Genomic DNA, 15271 nt, shown 5'->3' with positions numbered 1-15271 from the left:
GAGTCCTGTAGTTTTCATGTTGTCCACTAGGTGGCAAAGTGTGAAAAACTGACCACTTGGAGCAAAATTTGGTGCAAAGAATAACCTATTTCTATGAAAATTTCCACCATATTTTGCTTAAAATGTCTCTTTTTGGGCATTGCAGCTAATAGCTAATGGTAAGAATACATTCTGTTTTCAGTTTACAAAGCATTCCTGGCTAGGGGCTCATTATTTCAAGGAAAGAATACAGCCAGCTGCATTCCACAGAAGTCTGTCTACAAGATCCCCTAGCTTATTTTAAGAAATTTTGCTTTTTTCCTTCCCATATTTCTCTGTACTCTCAGATGTGTGGATTATAGAAATTTATCTAAGGGTCTGAGCATAATGTCCCACAAACCTTTGGGTCAATTTTATTCAAATTTACAGAGATAAATTTAGGTATCACACTGTGATTTCAAATTTGGGGAGTTATCATCCAAAACCTTAACATATTGGAATAACATCCAGGTCTATAAGCAGTCAAACACATATGCCAATGTATACATACATGCAATCATGCATATGTTTTGTTTTCAGAGACCCCTTAAATGAGACTCACACTCATCATGAAGAAATAAAATAACTTCATTTAATCAGATCTCTTCTTTGGGATAAAATGATGATATTATTCCCAAGTGAAATTGGACTTTTATTCATCTTTATATCTCCTAAAGAGATAAAAATAATTTTCTTATTAGAAAAAATGGTTTATACACCATGTAGAAATACTTCTAGTGTTGTTTAAACATAGAGTTGGAGGTTTTCCTGTGCTTATTTACTACATGAAGTTAGAATCTTTGTTTCCAGATGAGTGTTCTTTAAATATGAAAGCGAGATGTTAAAGTATTTGTCTATGTGAAGATGCTCTCTCCTACACACAAGGTAAGTCTCTGTCTTCTTTTTCTAAGGATGGAATTAGTAGAACGTTAACATATTAATATGCACAACTGAAAATTTTCTCATTACATTTTCCCTTTGGCCATGGTAATTCTCAATACATTTGAAATGCATGGATCACACTTTGGGCATGAGGTTTGACAACAGTTGCAAATAATCAAAAAAGAGAGAGAGAGAGAATATTTTAATACATAAACTAGAAATATGGGTGAGTTTTCTGGGAGATGTAATTGTTCTAGAGTTATCTGAATTCTATGGTAACTATTGTTTGATGGAAAGTGAAAACATTTATGTGGAGCTTAGCGCTTTCAATACACAATTGGGCACCAAGGGGGCCCTCCAGTATAGTTGATTTGTAATAACTTTACTGACTGATAACAATGATTACTTCATGCAAAAATCGTTTGTATAAAATTTATTTGTAGCTCTTAATGTAGTCAAGACAAGGTGTGGCATGGTATTCCTAGTGAAGGATCTATTCTTTTTTTTAATATATATTAAAAAAAAGTGGGGAGCCTGATGTGGAACTCGATCCCAGGACCTGAACCAAAGGCAGATGCTTAACCGACTGAGACATCCAGGGGCCCCACAATGTATTCTTAATATAATTTTAATTGTAAAAGAATTTCTCTGCATGAACAGAAGAAGGGATAATTACAAGGGATTCAGGAATATAAAGTGGTCTTAAACTGAAGATGGCAGCTAGTTGTTATTCCTACTGACAGCGAAATAAGAAAAATCTTCAAAGTTAAGCAGAGGGAGACTTGGGGACCTTATGTTAGAAAAAGGTGGAAGAATTTTAAGGAAATTAGAGTTAAAAGTATGGAGTGGATTATAATGGGAGCTCATGGAATCTCCTTCTCTTCAGGTCTTTACCAGTAGAATTTTATATCAATAATCTGAGTTTGATTTTATTTATTTATTTATTTATTTATTTATTTATTTATTTATTGTTCTCTACCTCTCTTCCTTCTCCCTCGACCCCTCATTACTTCTGCTCTGGATGTTAAGACCTCAGAATACAGCTTTTAGTGGTTTTAAAGTAATCCCATTATAAAATTCTTTAATGAATTTATTATAATGAAATTGTATTCTGGGTTGCATTCATTTTAGGCTTTTCTTATGGACTTACTGTTTGGTTTTTTTCTTAACCAGAATTTTACTTTTATAATATTATAATAAGCAGAGTAAAACTTTAAACTAAAATTTTTAAAAACTACAAAATCCCCAATAAATCAAAATTTTCATTCAACCATATTTTCTACTTATGTCTTTCAGTACACAAACATCTTTTTTTCAGAGTTGTAATTACTGTATACAATTTGTAGGGGTTTCTTTTTAGTTAACATTTTATCATAAAGAGTTCCCTAATTCTTAGCTAGTTTTTATATTTTTCTAATTGATAAACTCCTTTGGATTTCTTCTCTAAACATACTCCTTTCCAATGTTCCTCATCTCAAGTGAATGGCACCATCATCTACCCAGTTTTTAAAGCCAAAACCTTAGCAGCATCCAGTTCTTAAGATCCCTCCGGCCACCATCCTTTTCCAAGCCTCCCTGGCTTTCATCTGTCCAATGTCAGAAGCCTGAGAAAACTGGTCTCCTTACTTCCATTCTTGCTCCAGCCAGTTATCCATTCCTCACGCAGCAGTCAAAGTATTATTTCAAAAACATAAATTGCACCACATCACTCCCCTGTTTAAATCTTTCTGTACCTTTCCACGGCACTTGAATAAGATCCAAATGCCTTACCACCACCTACCAGGCCAGGCAAGATAGGACCTCTGCCTTCTTCTCAAAACCTGCCTTCCTTCCTGAATGAATTCACTTGTTCATTCGCTCCTGCATGCGTTCTCCAAATATTTATTGATGTTTTCTTGTTTCAGTGACTTTTTAAGGTGCTTGGAATAGAGAAGTGAATGAAACGGTGTCTTGTTTCCTGAAGCTTACATTCTATTGTACATGAATGCTTGTGCCTCATAGTTGTTGTATTTGCTGCTCCCTCTGCTTTGGAATATTCTTGTCCGGATCTTCTCAGAGATGGTTGTGTTTAGATAGATACAGAGAGGCATGTACATATGTATCACTATAGCCAGTATATGGTGACCTCTGAAGTCACGTTTATCTTCTGAGTGTACTTGTGAAGGCAAATGACTTGAAGAATACAAAGCCCTTAGCAGAGTAATTGTGATAGAGCAGTAAGATAAAAGTTCTCTGTAATTTTGATTTCATCATCAGTATTGTCAGTTAAATATTTCCTCAATCATCCCGGAGATTTCTGAGACTCAGTTCCTTATAGTGTTGAGCAAACTACAAAATGAGCTTCTCTACAAGAATCCTAAGTCACAAAATACATTTCCAAGATGCTGAGAGGTTATTTCCTTCCAGAGCCGAGGCTCTGCTGTGCAGCATGGTACAAATATCCCCAGCCTAACGGTATGGTTTTTACCATGGATGCCAATTGGAAAATAATTTAGAGATGTTCTTGATTGGAAACAAATTTTGACCCTTTGGTGCGTTACATTCACAACGTTTCCACTGAAAAGTGTTTAAACTTTTATTATTGCATTTATCACATTGTATTATAGTCATGGGTAGGGTGACCGTACTTCCTAGTTTATGCCTGGTGTCTTGAAGTACCATCTGGTTTAGCATTTTAGTACTCTCAAAAGTGTCCTGTTTAGATAATAAACTCTGTAGTCCCCCAAGTTATGAGGCAGGTGCCTGGCTGGAGAGGCTGAGGAGCACTGGGGTGGTCCCGAGCCGAGTGTGGGCCTGCTGGAGAAATTGGTGAGGCTGGTGAGGCAGAGATGTCTGGCCGATTTGCATGCTGAGAAGGGCTTTGGGGGGAAAGTTAGCCACTGGTGGCTAAAGGCAGAAGCAGTGCAGGAGTCAGGAGGGCCTCAAAGACTGTGGCTAAGTCCCGTGAGGCGGGGACTCCTCCTCCCCCCCCCCCACCACGTTTCTGCTAAGAAGACACTTATTCTAAGACAGTGAGGACTGCAGAGAACAGAACCATTTTGGCTCTGTGAGAGCTTGCAGTTATAAGTGTATTAGCGGGCAGTATCCTGATGAAGAAATGAAGGCAATGAGACATAACCTAGAAGAAGCTTTGTAACCCTTAACCACAGTGAGGTGTGAAAACAATTAACCAGAATTTCTAGGCATTCTGAGAAATATTCAGGTGGGCGGTAGGGGCGGATTTGCATGGGTCTTAGTTAACAGGGCAAGATTTAATTTGCTTTAGGATAATTTTAGTTTTGAGTATTCCAATTATAGGATCAATTACAGTCTATCAATTTACAAAGAATAGTCGATAAGTAGAACACCTCATGTGCAAGAGGAATATTTTCTGAACAGACAGTACCTTGGTTATTTAGTTCTAAAATTGTACTGTGAAAGATTTTTAAATTGAAACAGGATGAATTTTTTATATCCAAGCCATGTTAGAAATTTTTGGATATGTGGTTTGAGAAGACCTATCAATGTGTTCATTCAACAACTATTTCTTTAGACCCTACAATTTTTCATGCACTGTGCTAATTAGTCATGACAATATACGTATCTCCTCTGCTATTTCTTCTACATTTTTATGCCAAGGACTCTCCCAAAATGTTATCTCAGCTTTCATCTCTAATCTTTGCATTATTATACATTTCTAAACTAACTGCTGAATAATATTCATGTAATTGTCCTATTTGCACTTTACATCTAACTGAAAAAAGGGAGCTCATTCTCTCCTTCTAATCACCAGCTTACACTCAACCCAAGCAAACTTGCCCTTGAATTGTGTCCCTCTATTGTGTTGTAATGGCAACATCTTCTTCAGACTATTTGGGGTAATTTTTAACCCCTTCCTCTTTATATCCAACAGCCCATAGTTTGCCAAGACGGTTTACTTCCAAAATATCTTCCGGATCTTTCCTCCATTTGCACGCCCGGTATCGATGCTGAAGGTCAAGCTTTCCATATTTTGCTTGTGTAAGTACAGGGGCCTCTTCACTGATTTCCTTGAATGCACTACATTCTGTTGCATTTCGACTTCATGTTTTAGATGGGCTTTAGAAAGATCTTCCTGAGTCACAGATCAGAAATGACAGCATTCTTCATGAAACTTTCCAATTGCCTACACAACTAAAGTACCAACTCTATTTCAGCTTACTTTCTCCAATCTATATTTTCTGGTCATCTCTTCCACTAACTCATTGCTCACACCTTATCATCCAGTTCTAGCAGATTAGGGACCGTTCCACGCCCCTCCTCGGTGCTGTTGCCACGCCTTAAATCACGCACGCTATTCCCCCGAACCAGTAATACACCTATTGAAATAATATTCATCCTTCACAATCAGCTGGTGAGTGTTTTGTTTTTGTTTTGTTTTTTAAAGATTATTTATTTATTTATTTGTCAGAGAGAGAGAGAGAGCACAGCAGGGGAAGCGGCAGGCAGAGAGAGAAGCAGGCTCTGCTGAGCAAGGAGCCTGATACGGGGCTTGATCCCAGGACCCTGGGATCATGACCTGAGCTGAAGGCAACTGCTTAACCGACTGAGCCACCAAGGCACCCCTCAGCTAGTTGAGTGTTAATTGTTCACTTTTTCTAAAATGCTGGTTGTCTTTTTCTTTATTAAAATCTTTTAGCACATTTTCTTATGCTGTTCATTAAGGTTAGTAATATACAAAATGTACTTTGGGAGTCAGCCTCTCTTGATCCCTATAGATGTTCATGTCAGCCTCCAAAAGTCACATAACTTCTCCAGACATCTGCAAAATTGTGGTGTTATATATAAAGTATTATAGAACTGTATGGATTATGGTTGCCTTCCTCCCACTGAAACCTTTGATAGTAAGGGACAGTTTTCTTCCTTTTTGTCTCTTCATAGCCCCTGGTTAATTCCTTCTTCCCAAAAAAATGAGCCATCTTTAAATGCTTATTTGAATACTTAAGTTAAAACATCACTATATTGTAAAAAAAAAAAAAAAGTCCTAAATTTAAGCCATGTTATAGGTACTTGGGGGGTATAGTGCACTTGAATATGTGAGAAATGAGATTTCCCTTAAATAGTGAGAAAAGCACAAAATGCATGAGAATGGCTTTAGGGAGCAGGCCATGCCTGTAATGTGATCTACTATATTAAGGTTTTAAAGAAATTAATGTAATAATAATTGAAAGTCTTATAAAATAAATTCTACACTTGAAACTAATATTACACTGTGTGTTAACTAACTGACATTTAAATAAAAACTTGGGGAAAAAAAGGATTAGAAACGCTTTGAGTCAATGAAAAGGGAAACCGGTGAGGAGGGGAAAGGCAAAGCATTGTTTCACTTCACAGTATAAAATAAAAAGAAATATGGGGTGCCTGGGTGACTCAGTCAGTTAAGCGTCTGCCTTCCACTCAGGTCATGATCCCAGAGTCCTGGGATTGAGCCCCAAGTCAGGCTCCCTGCTCAGTGGGGAGTCTGCTTCTCCCTCTGCCCCTCCTCCTGCTCCTGCTCTTTCTCTCTTTCTCAAAAATAAATAAATCTTTAAAAAAAAATAAAAAGAAATATGAAGCCAAATCCTGGCCATACCTAGTGCAAAGGGACTTCAGCTATCAAACTCTAAATGTGCAAAAATCATCTCTATTGAGAGTGTGGTGCATTTGGTTATGCTGTTTGATACAAAATATAAAGTGTTTGATTCTGGTAACTTCCCTTGCTCTGACTCCATGATTATCCATCGACTTTCTGAAGGCTGGTAAAGAGAGAGGATGTACTGATCACACTCAGTAAGTTATTGTAACATAACCTTCAGTTTTAGATTTAAAAATCAATGCCGTGAAAAATACACTGCTTAAGGGCTATTGACAAAACCAGATTTTGAGGCTGAGAACCAGACCCAGAACCAACAAATTCATCATGGTATTAAATGCTACCCTGGGAACAGTGTTCCAAGGGCATTGGATTTCACCTAATCTAAACTGAGCTTGGCCTCACTCAAGAGTTTCATTTTTCTGGCTTATTATTGACAATGGCCATAATCTTTTTGGGGTGGCATTTTGGAAAATACTATGCATTATTTTCTTTGTTCCAAGATTAACTAAGGGAAGGAGAAAATATGTATATTTATTTTGAGTTACGTAGTAAAAACAAATATCTCCAAAGTAAAATAAAATGAGTAACTGAATCCCTTCATAAACATGATTACCTACATTGAATACTGCAGTCCATTTTTGGGGCGGGGGGGACATGTAACGAAGCAGCTAGATTGCAACACTAAAATTGATACTTATTAAAAATAGTGTGTACAATTTTGGGGAGTTTTAGAGATACAATCAATGATTTGATGGCCTCAGGATGGAAAATGACATTTGCCTTGACAGAAACTCACTGCAAGGCAATGTGATGGTTGAGGATGAGCTGGTATATACCCAGAGCTACTCTATTTTGCTCCTTTTATTGTCCTCCCAGTAAGAGCAGTGGCCTTGATTAACTTTTCTAGACATTTCCACTTTCCTGTGCTTTTCTCAGGCTGTCTCCAGCAGAAGCACAAGCAGATTCATTGGAAGTCTGGTCCTGGTAGAGGGTCTGTCTCCTCGGGTTGCATATATTCACCGTTCAGAATGGTAGAGTGAACAAAACATGAACAAAGAAATTGTTTAACATGAAAGCATTGTTTGTTCATGTTTTGTTTGGATAAAAATTGGCAAATATTCGTTCTGTTAAACTTCTACAAAGGTAGTCGTCAGATGTCTTATAATATCCTCAAACCTTCACTACCATTTTGTTGGAAGAAATTCCTTTTGCCTGAACTCTTTGAGACAGGCTTTTAAAGAAGATGATCAACACTGGTATCGTTTTCTTTTGCAGTTTTACACCAAAGCCAGAAACACACATTGCTTTAACCATCCATAACTAACCATATTCAGTAATTTGGTTTTAGCTAATCACATTGATTAGTTTTAAACTTAAGTGCACAAATAAGCATAAAAGGGTGTGTTAAGTCAGATCACCTTTCAGCTTATTTAAAAACTTGATAATAAAACTGGGTCATGCTGATGGCTAAGACGTGTTTTCAAAAGTGAAAAATGATTTCACTTTCTAAGAATGCTTCACCTTAATTCTTAAAAAAAAAAAAAAAAGAAAGAAAGCAGAAAGTAACCTGAGATCCTTGAATCCTCGTTTATTTTAACTTTTAAAATAAATTAGGGAGGAGAGACATTAGTAAAGATTTTGGCTTTACATAGTTTCCTTTGGAAAGCATCAACAACTTAAGTATATATATATTTTTTTGCCACTGAAATATTTAAAAAGTGATTAGCTACTTGCAAAGAGAGTGAAAACATTATCTTAGGTATGTGTGTCCCCGAAACTTACATATTTCTGATTCAGACCTTTAAACTGTCGATACCCAGGAGACAATGCCATTGACATGTACCTGGCACTACTTCTGCCAGTTAATTTTCTCCCCGGAGAGTGGTTTTGGGCGACAGAGTGGCGTCCGGGCTCCCTGGGTTGTTGCACTGACAAACTGCAGTAGTGGTAAAGTCAAGGAGCCTGACAAAATCTCATTAATCATTTTAAATTAAATCCAACCTTCCTGTCCAACCACGCCAAGAAGAAAGACATTTTTTTTTTTTTTAACAAATGAAAATTTCCTCAGTAAAGACTTGGTATCTTTCTCTTGTTTGTCTTTAATTTGATGAGACAAAAATAATATAAAACAATCCACTTTTTGAGGCTTGAAAACAAAACATTTGTCCAGAAATGATTTAACAGATCAACCAAGTGTCTTTTAAAAATAAAACAAATTTTCAATAAAAATACACAGAAACATTCTGAGGGGAAACTATACTGGTTAATTTAGGGACACCATTTATCTTTATTTTCTGAATAGTTCGGGGAATTTACTTGGTTCTATCTAAAATATATGATCCTTAATAATATTTGAAAGAGGAAATAAGATCATTATCCATATCTTGGTATATTTTACTCTAGTGTCTGTTTTCCGATCAGGTTTTTGCAGTGTTTTACATAGTAATTGTAACGTGTGTGTACGTGCACACATACACATATATACATATATGCATAATTTCATATCCCTTTGGCTTTCATCATGATTTGTAACTGCTTTCCCATATTATTTATAAACATCATAGCTTCGCGGTAATACATGATAAGGATGTCTTTTGGTCTACTTGACCAGTGCCTCGCATAGTGTCTGGTACATAGTTTGTACTCAAATATCTGCTAGTTATTTGTTTGTACAGCCCCAAGTTTTGGGCATTCCGGTTATATCCTTTTTTTTTTTTTTAATACCTTGAATTAAAAACAATTGCAAAACTAATGATGTAAGTACTGCCTTTTGCCTATTTTGGATTATTTCCTTAGGTTGGCTTCTCACAGTGGACATACTCAGTTATGAATGCTTAAAAAGAAACTAGGCAGTTAGCAGTATGATATTTAAGAAGTTCATTTTAAACACAGGAAAACAGACTCAAATTACAATAAACAAGTTGTTATCTTAAATGTTAAGAGTTCTGAATAAGCTTACTCTCATCAAGCACCATATTAATCATATTGTAAAAAATGTAAGTAAAAGATCAATTTAAGATCAACTTAAACTCTTGAAATTAAAAAAAAGTCTTAAAGTAGTGATTCATCCAAATATTTAAAATCAGAAGTCCTCTAGAGACGAATTTATATCAAGAATAATACACACATTGAATTTGTTTTTGAATATTTTTAAGAAGTTAAATCTAATCTGTTCCAATTTATAAATTGTGTACAACTGAAAGCTCCAAATATATTTTTAAAAAATGGACACAGTAAAGCCATCTTCCTATGTGCTTATGTACAAACTAAACCAGATCTAAAATAATTCAGTTGGCCAAGGTCTATGTTAGGTACTGAGGGAGATATAAGAATAAAATTTCTACCTGAAAGAATTGGAACAGTTACCCTGGAGAGGAAAGAATCTAAGAGGACTTTGAAGGGCGAATAACATTTCAACAGGTAAATGTGAGGGAGAGGTTACAAGCTTTCCAAAAAAAGAAAAATTAATGGAAGGATGAAAATACAGAGTTCATTGAGATTATGGAGTATTAGTTTTAACAAATGTACTTAGGGAAAATCCTGCTGATGATACATCTGGAGAACTCAAAGTTTTTGAGTACTTTTTTTCTTTGCCTTCTTTTCTTAAAAAGAAAACTAAACAAACCTGTATATTAGAAAACATAACTGGTAATTGTGTATAGGAAAAATGCACTAGAAGTACCCAGTTGGTATGGTTATGTTCTAGCCTTGAAACAGCACAGCCCTTCGTCCTTCGTGGGGATGGAAGGTGTAGACAGGCCTGAGTTGTGATGGACCATAAGTACCCTTGTGGGTTTCAGTAGAGCTCAGATTACGCACTGGGTAAGAGAATATTTGGTCAGACAATATAAAAGCCATCAGCACTACTGTAACTAAAGAACTCAGCCTTAAGTGGAAAAGGTAGTCTCAAAGAAGCTTGAGTGTAGATGGGAAAAAAAACTACTTGTTGAGCTGCACCAAATGCAAGCTCAGCCAGCATCCTTCTTGAAACTCCACTTCTAGCTCTCAGGACACCATTCTTCTCTGGTCCTTCTATAGTCTTCACAGACTCTCTTTTTCTCTACCAAAACCTAAAATGCTGTGTTTCCCAAACATTTCTTTTTACTTAACAAACTTCCTAGAGCATCTTTCTCCAGTGCTTCACTTAACAAAACACCTTTTAAATACTATTAAGACCCCCAAAGTTACATATCCAGCGCTGATTTTTTCTAGCCTTATTCTCTAGCTGCAACCAATGTTCTATTGATACTTTCAAATTAAAAATATCCGAAAGTTGGGATCTTATTTGTTCCATATCACTCCACTGGTTGCTTCTCTTAGTAGCTACCTTTGATAGTAGGACAACCAGATCTTTACATCAAACACCTTACTTCAAAATCATTAAATCCCATCAATTTTCAGTTTTTGTTTTTCATTCGTTCCTCCTCTCTAAGTCCTCTGCCACTTACCTAGTTCAGGCCTTATAATAGAAAGGCAGGCTTTGAAAGCTTTGCTAAATAAGCTATATTTGAGGTGGATCTTAGATGATGAGCAGGGGAACTTTAGATCTAGAAAGGAGAGCAGGATATCACAGGAAGACCAGCTTGTACAAGTCAAAGACAGATCAGATCACATTTGAGGAATGCTGGAGATGAGGCTTTAAAGGAAGATAAGCTGAGGCCAGATTGTATAACCTTTTTTGTTTGTTTTTAAAAATTTATTTATTTCAGAGAGAGAGAGTGTGTGTGCACGGGTGGGGAGGGGCAGAGGGAGAGGGGAAGCAGACTCCCTGCTGAGCATGCAGCCTGACTCAGGGCTTAATTCCAGGACTCTGAGATCATGACCTGAGCTGAAATCAAGAGTCAGATGCTCAACCAAGCCACCCAGGTGCCCCCAGATTGTACAGCCTTAAATGCCATGCTAAGGAGGCTTAATTTTGTAGAAAGGGAGCTATTGAGGACTTTAAACAGATGTGTCAAAAGGAGCTTGTGTTTTAGAAAGATAAATTTGTTTTATCAGAAAGAAGGTCCACTAGTTCCGAACTTCAGGCATTTGGAAACATGTGGGGACATTATTTATACGTCACAATAACTGAGGGATGCTACTGGCATCTAGCAAGCAAAATCCAGGCATGCTGATGTCCTCTACTGTAGGGAGCGGTCTCCCCACAATGAACATCCTTCCCCAAAAGCCAGTGGGACCTCCACTGGAAAACACTGAATTTCTAATTGAGTTAAGCATTCAGTAAATGTTTATGATGATGGGGTTTTAAAAAATACACATTTAAATTTATACACACCTAGTTTTTAAAATGCCAGGAATAAATCCCTATTCAGTAAGCTTAGAAAGTAGTAAAAAGAATACTGCCCAATTAAAGAGGGTTCTACTTCAGATGATGGCCCAGTAGCTCTTTCAGACCAATCCTTGAACAGATAAAACCACAAATACTGGACAAAGTACAGAAATGGAAAGCAACCCAATAAAGGCTGACCCAATAATATTTTTCAGGCTGACATTGAAGAGAATACTGGGAAGAAAAAGCTAGAGTTGGATGAATTTCCCATTTTATAGTTTTTGCCTGAGGGCAGCCCCCAGTCTGCATCACTGGAGCCTTTAGTTTTACTGACTTGAAGAACCATGGAGCAGAGTTTGGGGGCAATAGTAGCTGCAAGAAAATGAAGAAAGAAATAATGGCAAGAAAAGAAGAGTGAGCACCCTAATTTCTGTGTATGAACTGTGCCCCAAACTCTGGCTTCTCTCTGAGATATGTACACACAGAAAAGATTCCAGGTTAAAGAAGTGAACTGACATTTGAGCTACTTCAGGGCAGTAAGAGATTGCAACTGAGTTCTGCCAGTTAACTTCCAGCTTTAAAAAGAAAAAAAAAAAGTCTTTGGAGAAACTATCATAATACAGGGTTTCTACATATTTTACTTGCTGTGTCTAGGACGAAGTCTAAATTACTAACATATGAAGAAACAGGAAAATATAATCTATTCTCAAAAGAAGAGACAATCAAAGAAGATGAAATGAGCAGATAAAGACTTAAAGCAGCTATTTATGTTCAAGGTTGTAAGGGAAAATGTGCTTACAGTAAATGAAGATAGGAAATCTCAGCAGCACAGAAATATAAATTATAAAAGTGAAGGAATTTCTAGAATCAAAAAGTATAGTAATTAAAAAATTTCATTGAATGAGCTTAAAAGAAGAACAATTACAGAAGAGTAATGTCCTAGAACAGAGATCAAGAGAAATAATCCAACTGAAGAAAAGAGGAAAAAAAGATTAAAAAAAAAAAAGATCTGTAAGATGATATCAAAAGTTTTAGCACATGTGTAAAAGAGACTGAAAAATATTTGACAAAAGAAAACTGTCAGAGGAAAATGGAATTTTATACACACAGGGAGAAAACAATTTGAATATACCAACTTCTTACTGGAAACAATGGGGGCCAGAAAACAGTGGAGGAGTATCTTTAAAGTGTGAAAGGGGGGAAGAAACTGTCAATGCAGAATTATATATGCAGCAAAAGTACTCTTCAAAAAGGAAAACAAAATAAAGACATTTTCATGTAAAAGGAAACTAGGATAATTAATTGCTAGCAGACCAAAGTGTCATAGATGTTAGTATTTTTCAGGCTGACATGAATGATACTACAAGGAAACTTGGATTTTCAGAAAGGAATAAAAGCATTAGAAGTGATAATGTGGGTCAATATAAACGAGGGTTTTTTCCCCCTTGTTTAAAGTCTATACAACTACTCAAAGCAAATTATTACCGTGTGGAGTTTGTAATGTATGCTATCTGTAACTCATATGACAACTATAAAATAACAAACGGAGGAAGTGGGTAAACACTCCTGTATGGTTACAAGGCTTCTATATTTTATGTGAAGTGGTACAAATATTAACTGTAAATATATCTTGATACGGGCTTGGTTTACTCAAGTGTATGTATTTATTAAGATTCATTGATTAGTATACTTCACATTTATGTATTTCACTGAATGCAAATTTTACCTATACAGAAAAAAAAAATTTAAGAAGTGGATCTCTAGCTAACAATATACAAGTTGAATTCTATAGGAAGAAAGAGTATTCTGAGGTCCGAAACCTGTATTACCTGTATTAAAACAATAAGATAGGTTGACTGATGGGCAGAGGGATGGATAAATATGAGCTAAAGTGAATGCAGTAATATTTTAATTGTAGAATCTACATAGTGGTTATATACGTATTCTCTGTAAAATATTTTAATTTTTATATGTTTGAAAATTTTCATAAGAAAATGTTAAAAAAAAGAATTCTGCCAATCTACATTTATAATCAGGTCAGGGTGGAAAAAATAAAACAGGAAAAAGGGGGAAAACTGAAATGGAGCGCTGTGAATTGTGTAAGACTGTTGAATCACAGACCTGTACCTCTGAAACAAATAATACATTACATATTAAAAAGAAAAAAAAAAGAAAAAGAAGGTAGCAGGAAGGGAAGAATAAAAGGGAAGGAAATCGGAGGGGGAGACGAACCATGAGAGACTATGGTCTCTGAAAAACAAACTGAGGGTTCTAGAGGGGAGGGGGGTGGGAGGATGGGTTAGCCTGGTGATGGGTATTAAAGAGGGCATGTACTGCATGGAGCACTGGGTGTTATATGCAAACAATGAATCATGGAACACTACATCAAAACTAATGATGTAATGTATGGTAATTAACATAACATAATAATAAAAAATAAAATAAAAAAAAAAAGAAGGAAAGAAAAGAGTAAAGTTAAAACAGGGGTAGAAAGAACCCAATGGTAAGGGAGAGATAGGGATAGAAAAAAAAAAAAAAAGAAAAAGTAAAGGAGATAGAGAGGGCAAGATGCCTGCCATTCATGGGAAAATAGAAACGATAAAATGTTATCATTACTGTTGGTCTTCTGAAACTTTCCAATAAATTAGTTTTGAAGTTAAAAATTACAAAGAAGCATTTTGTCATGGAATTCAAAATTATGCACATGTGAAAATTTAGGTGTTTTCCTCAAGATCTGAGAACTTGTTTACTTCCAATCTAAAAGTCCCTTTGACTTCTGAAATTGTCTGATTATCTTATGTCTTGTCATTGAAAATTCTATAGGATATCACTTGTAGTTATAATATTACCAACCACTATTTACTTAGGACCAGATCTGGAAAGAAGCTGGGACTGTGCACTTCCAGTAAAAAGTTTCTAATCCTCCAAGTTCCACCCCCTAAACTAGCAGCTCTACTCATCACATAGTGTCTCATTTCAAAGCTGATGCTTTTCGCTTAGCAGGATTCCCAAGAAACTTCTGACTTACCATATAAATGTACTGTTCTTTATCATTTCAATGCTAAGTGTTTCATAATTAAATAATTGTTAATTAAGCTATGCTTTCTACATTTGCTCTCCAAGAAGCAGTATTTTTCCTTTTGTTACCAATCATGTAACATCTATGAAGGCAGGGCCCATGTCTAGGTATCGCTACTACCTAGCACAGTGTCTAGTACACTGAAGGTCCTTGGTAAATATTTTTGAATGAATGAATAAAGAAAATTTGTTCATTCACAATACTCCTTTCTCAACTGATTCTAAACAGAAATTTTCAAGTTAAGAGAATGGTAAATTTTGACTAATTACAAGAGATACAAGTTTTAATAACATTCTGTTCCTAGGTATGGGAATCCTAGATTTTAACATATTTTGCTATCTCAAATAGTTTAAAGGACTTATTGAGAAGTGACTAACCCAGAACTTTTAAAAATGGAAAGTCAAGTGATGAATTTATATTATAAAAA

This window comes from Neomonachus schauinslandi, chromosome 2 (genome assembly GCF_002201575.2).
Source record: "Neomonachus schauinslandi chromosome 2, ASM220157v2, whole genome shotgun sequence".
Lineage (NCBI taxonomy): Eukaryota > Metazoa > Chordata > Mammalia > Carnivora > Phocidae > Neomonachus > Neomonachus schauinslandi.
Note: the sequence above shows the minus strand (reverse complement) of the source record.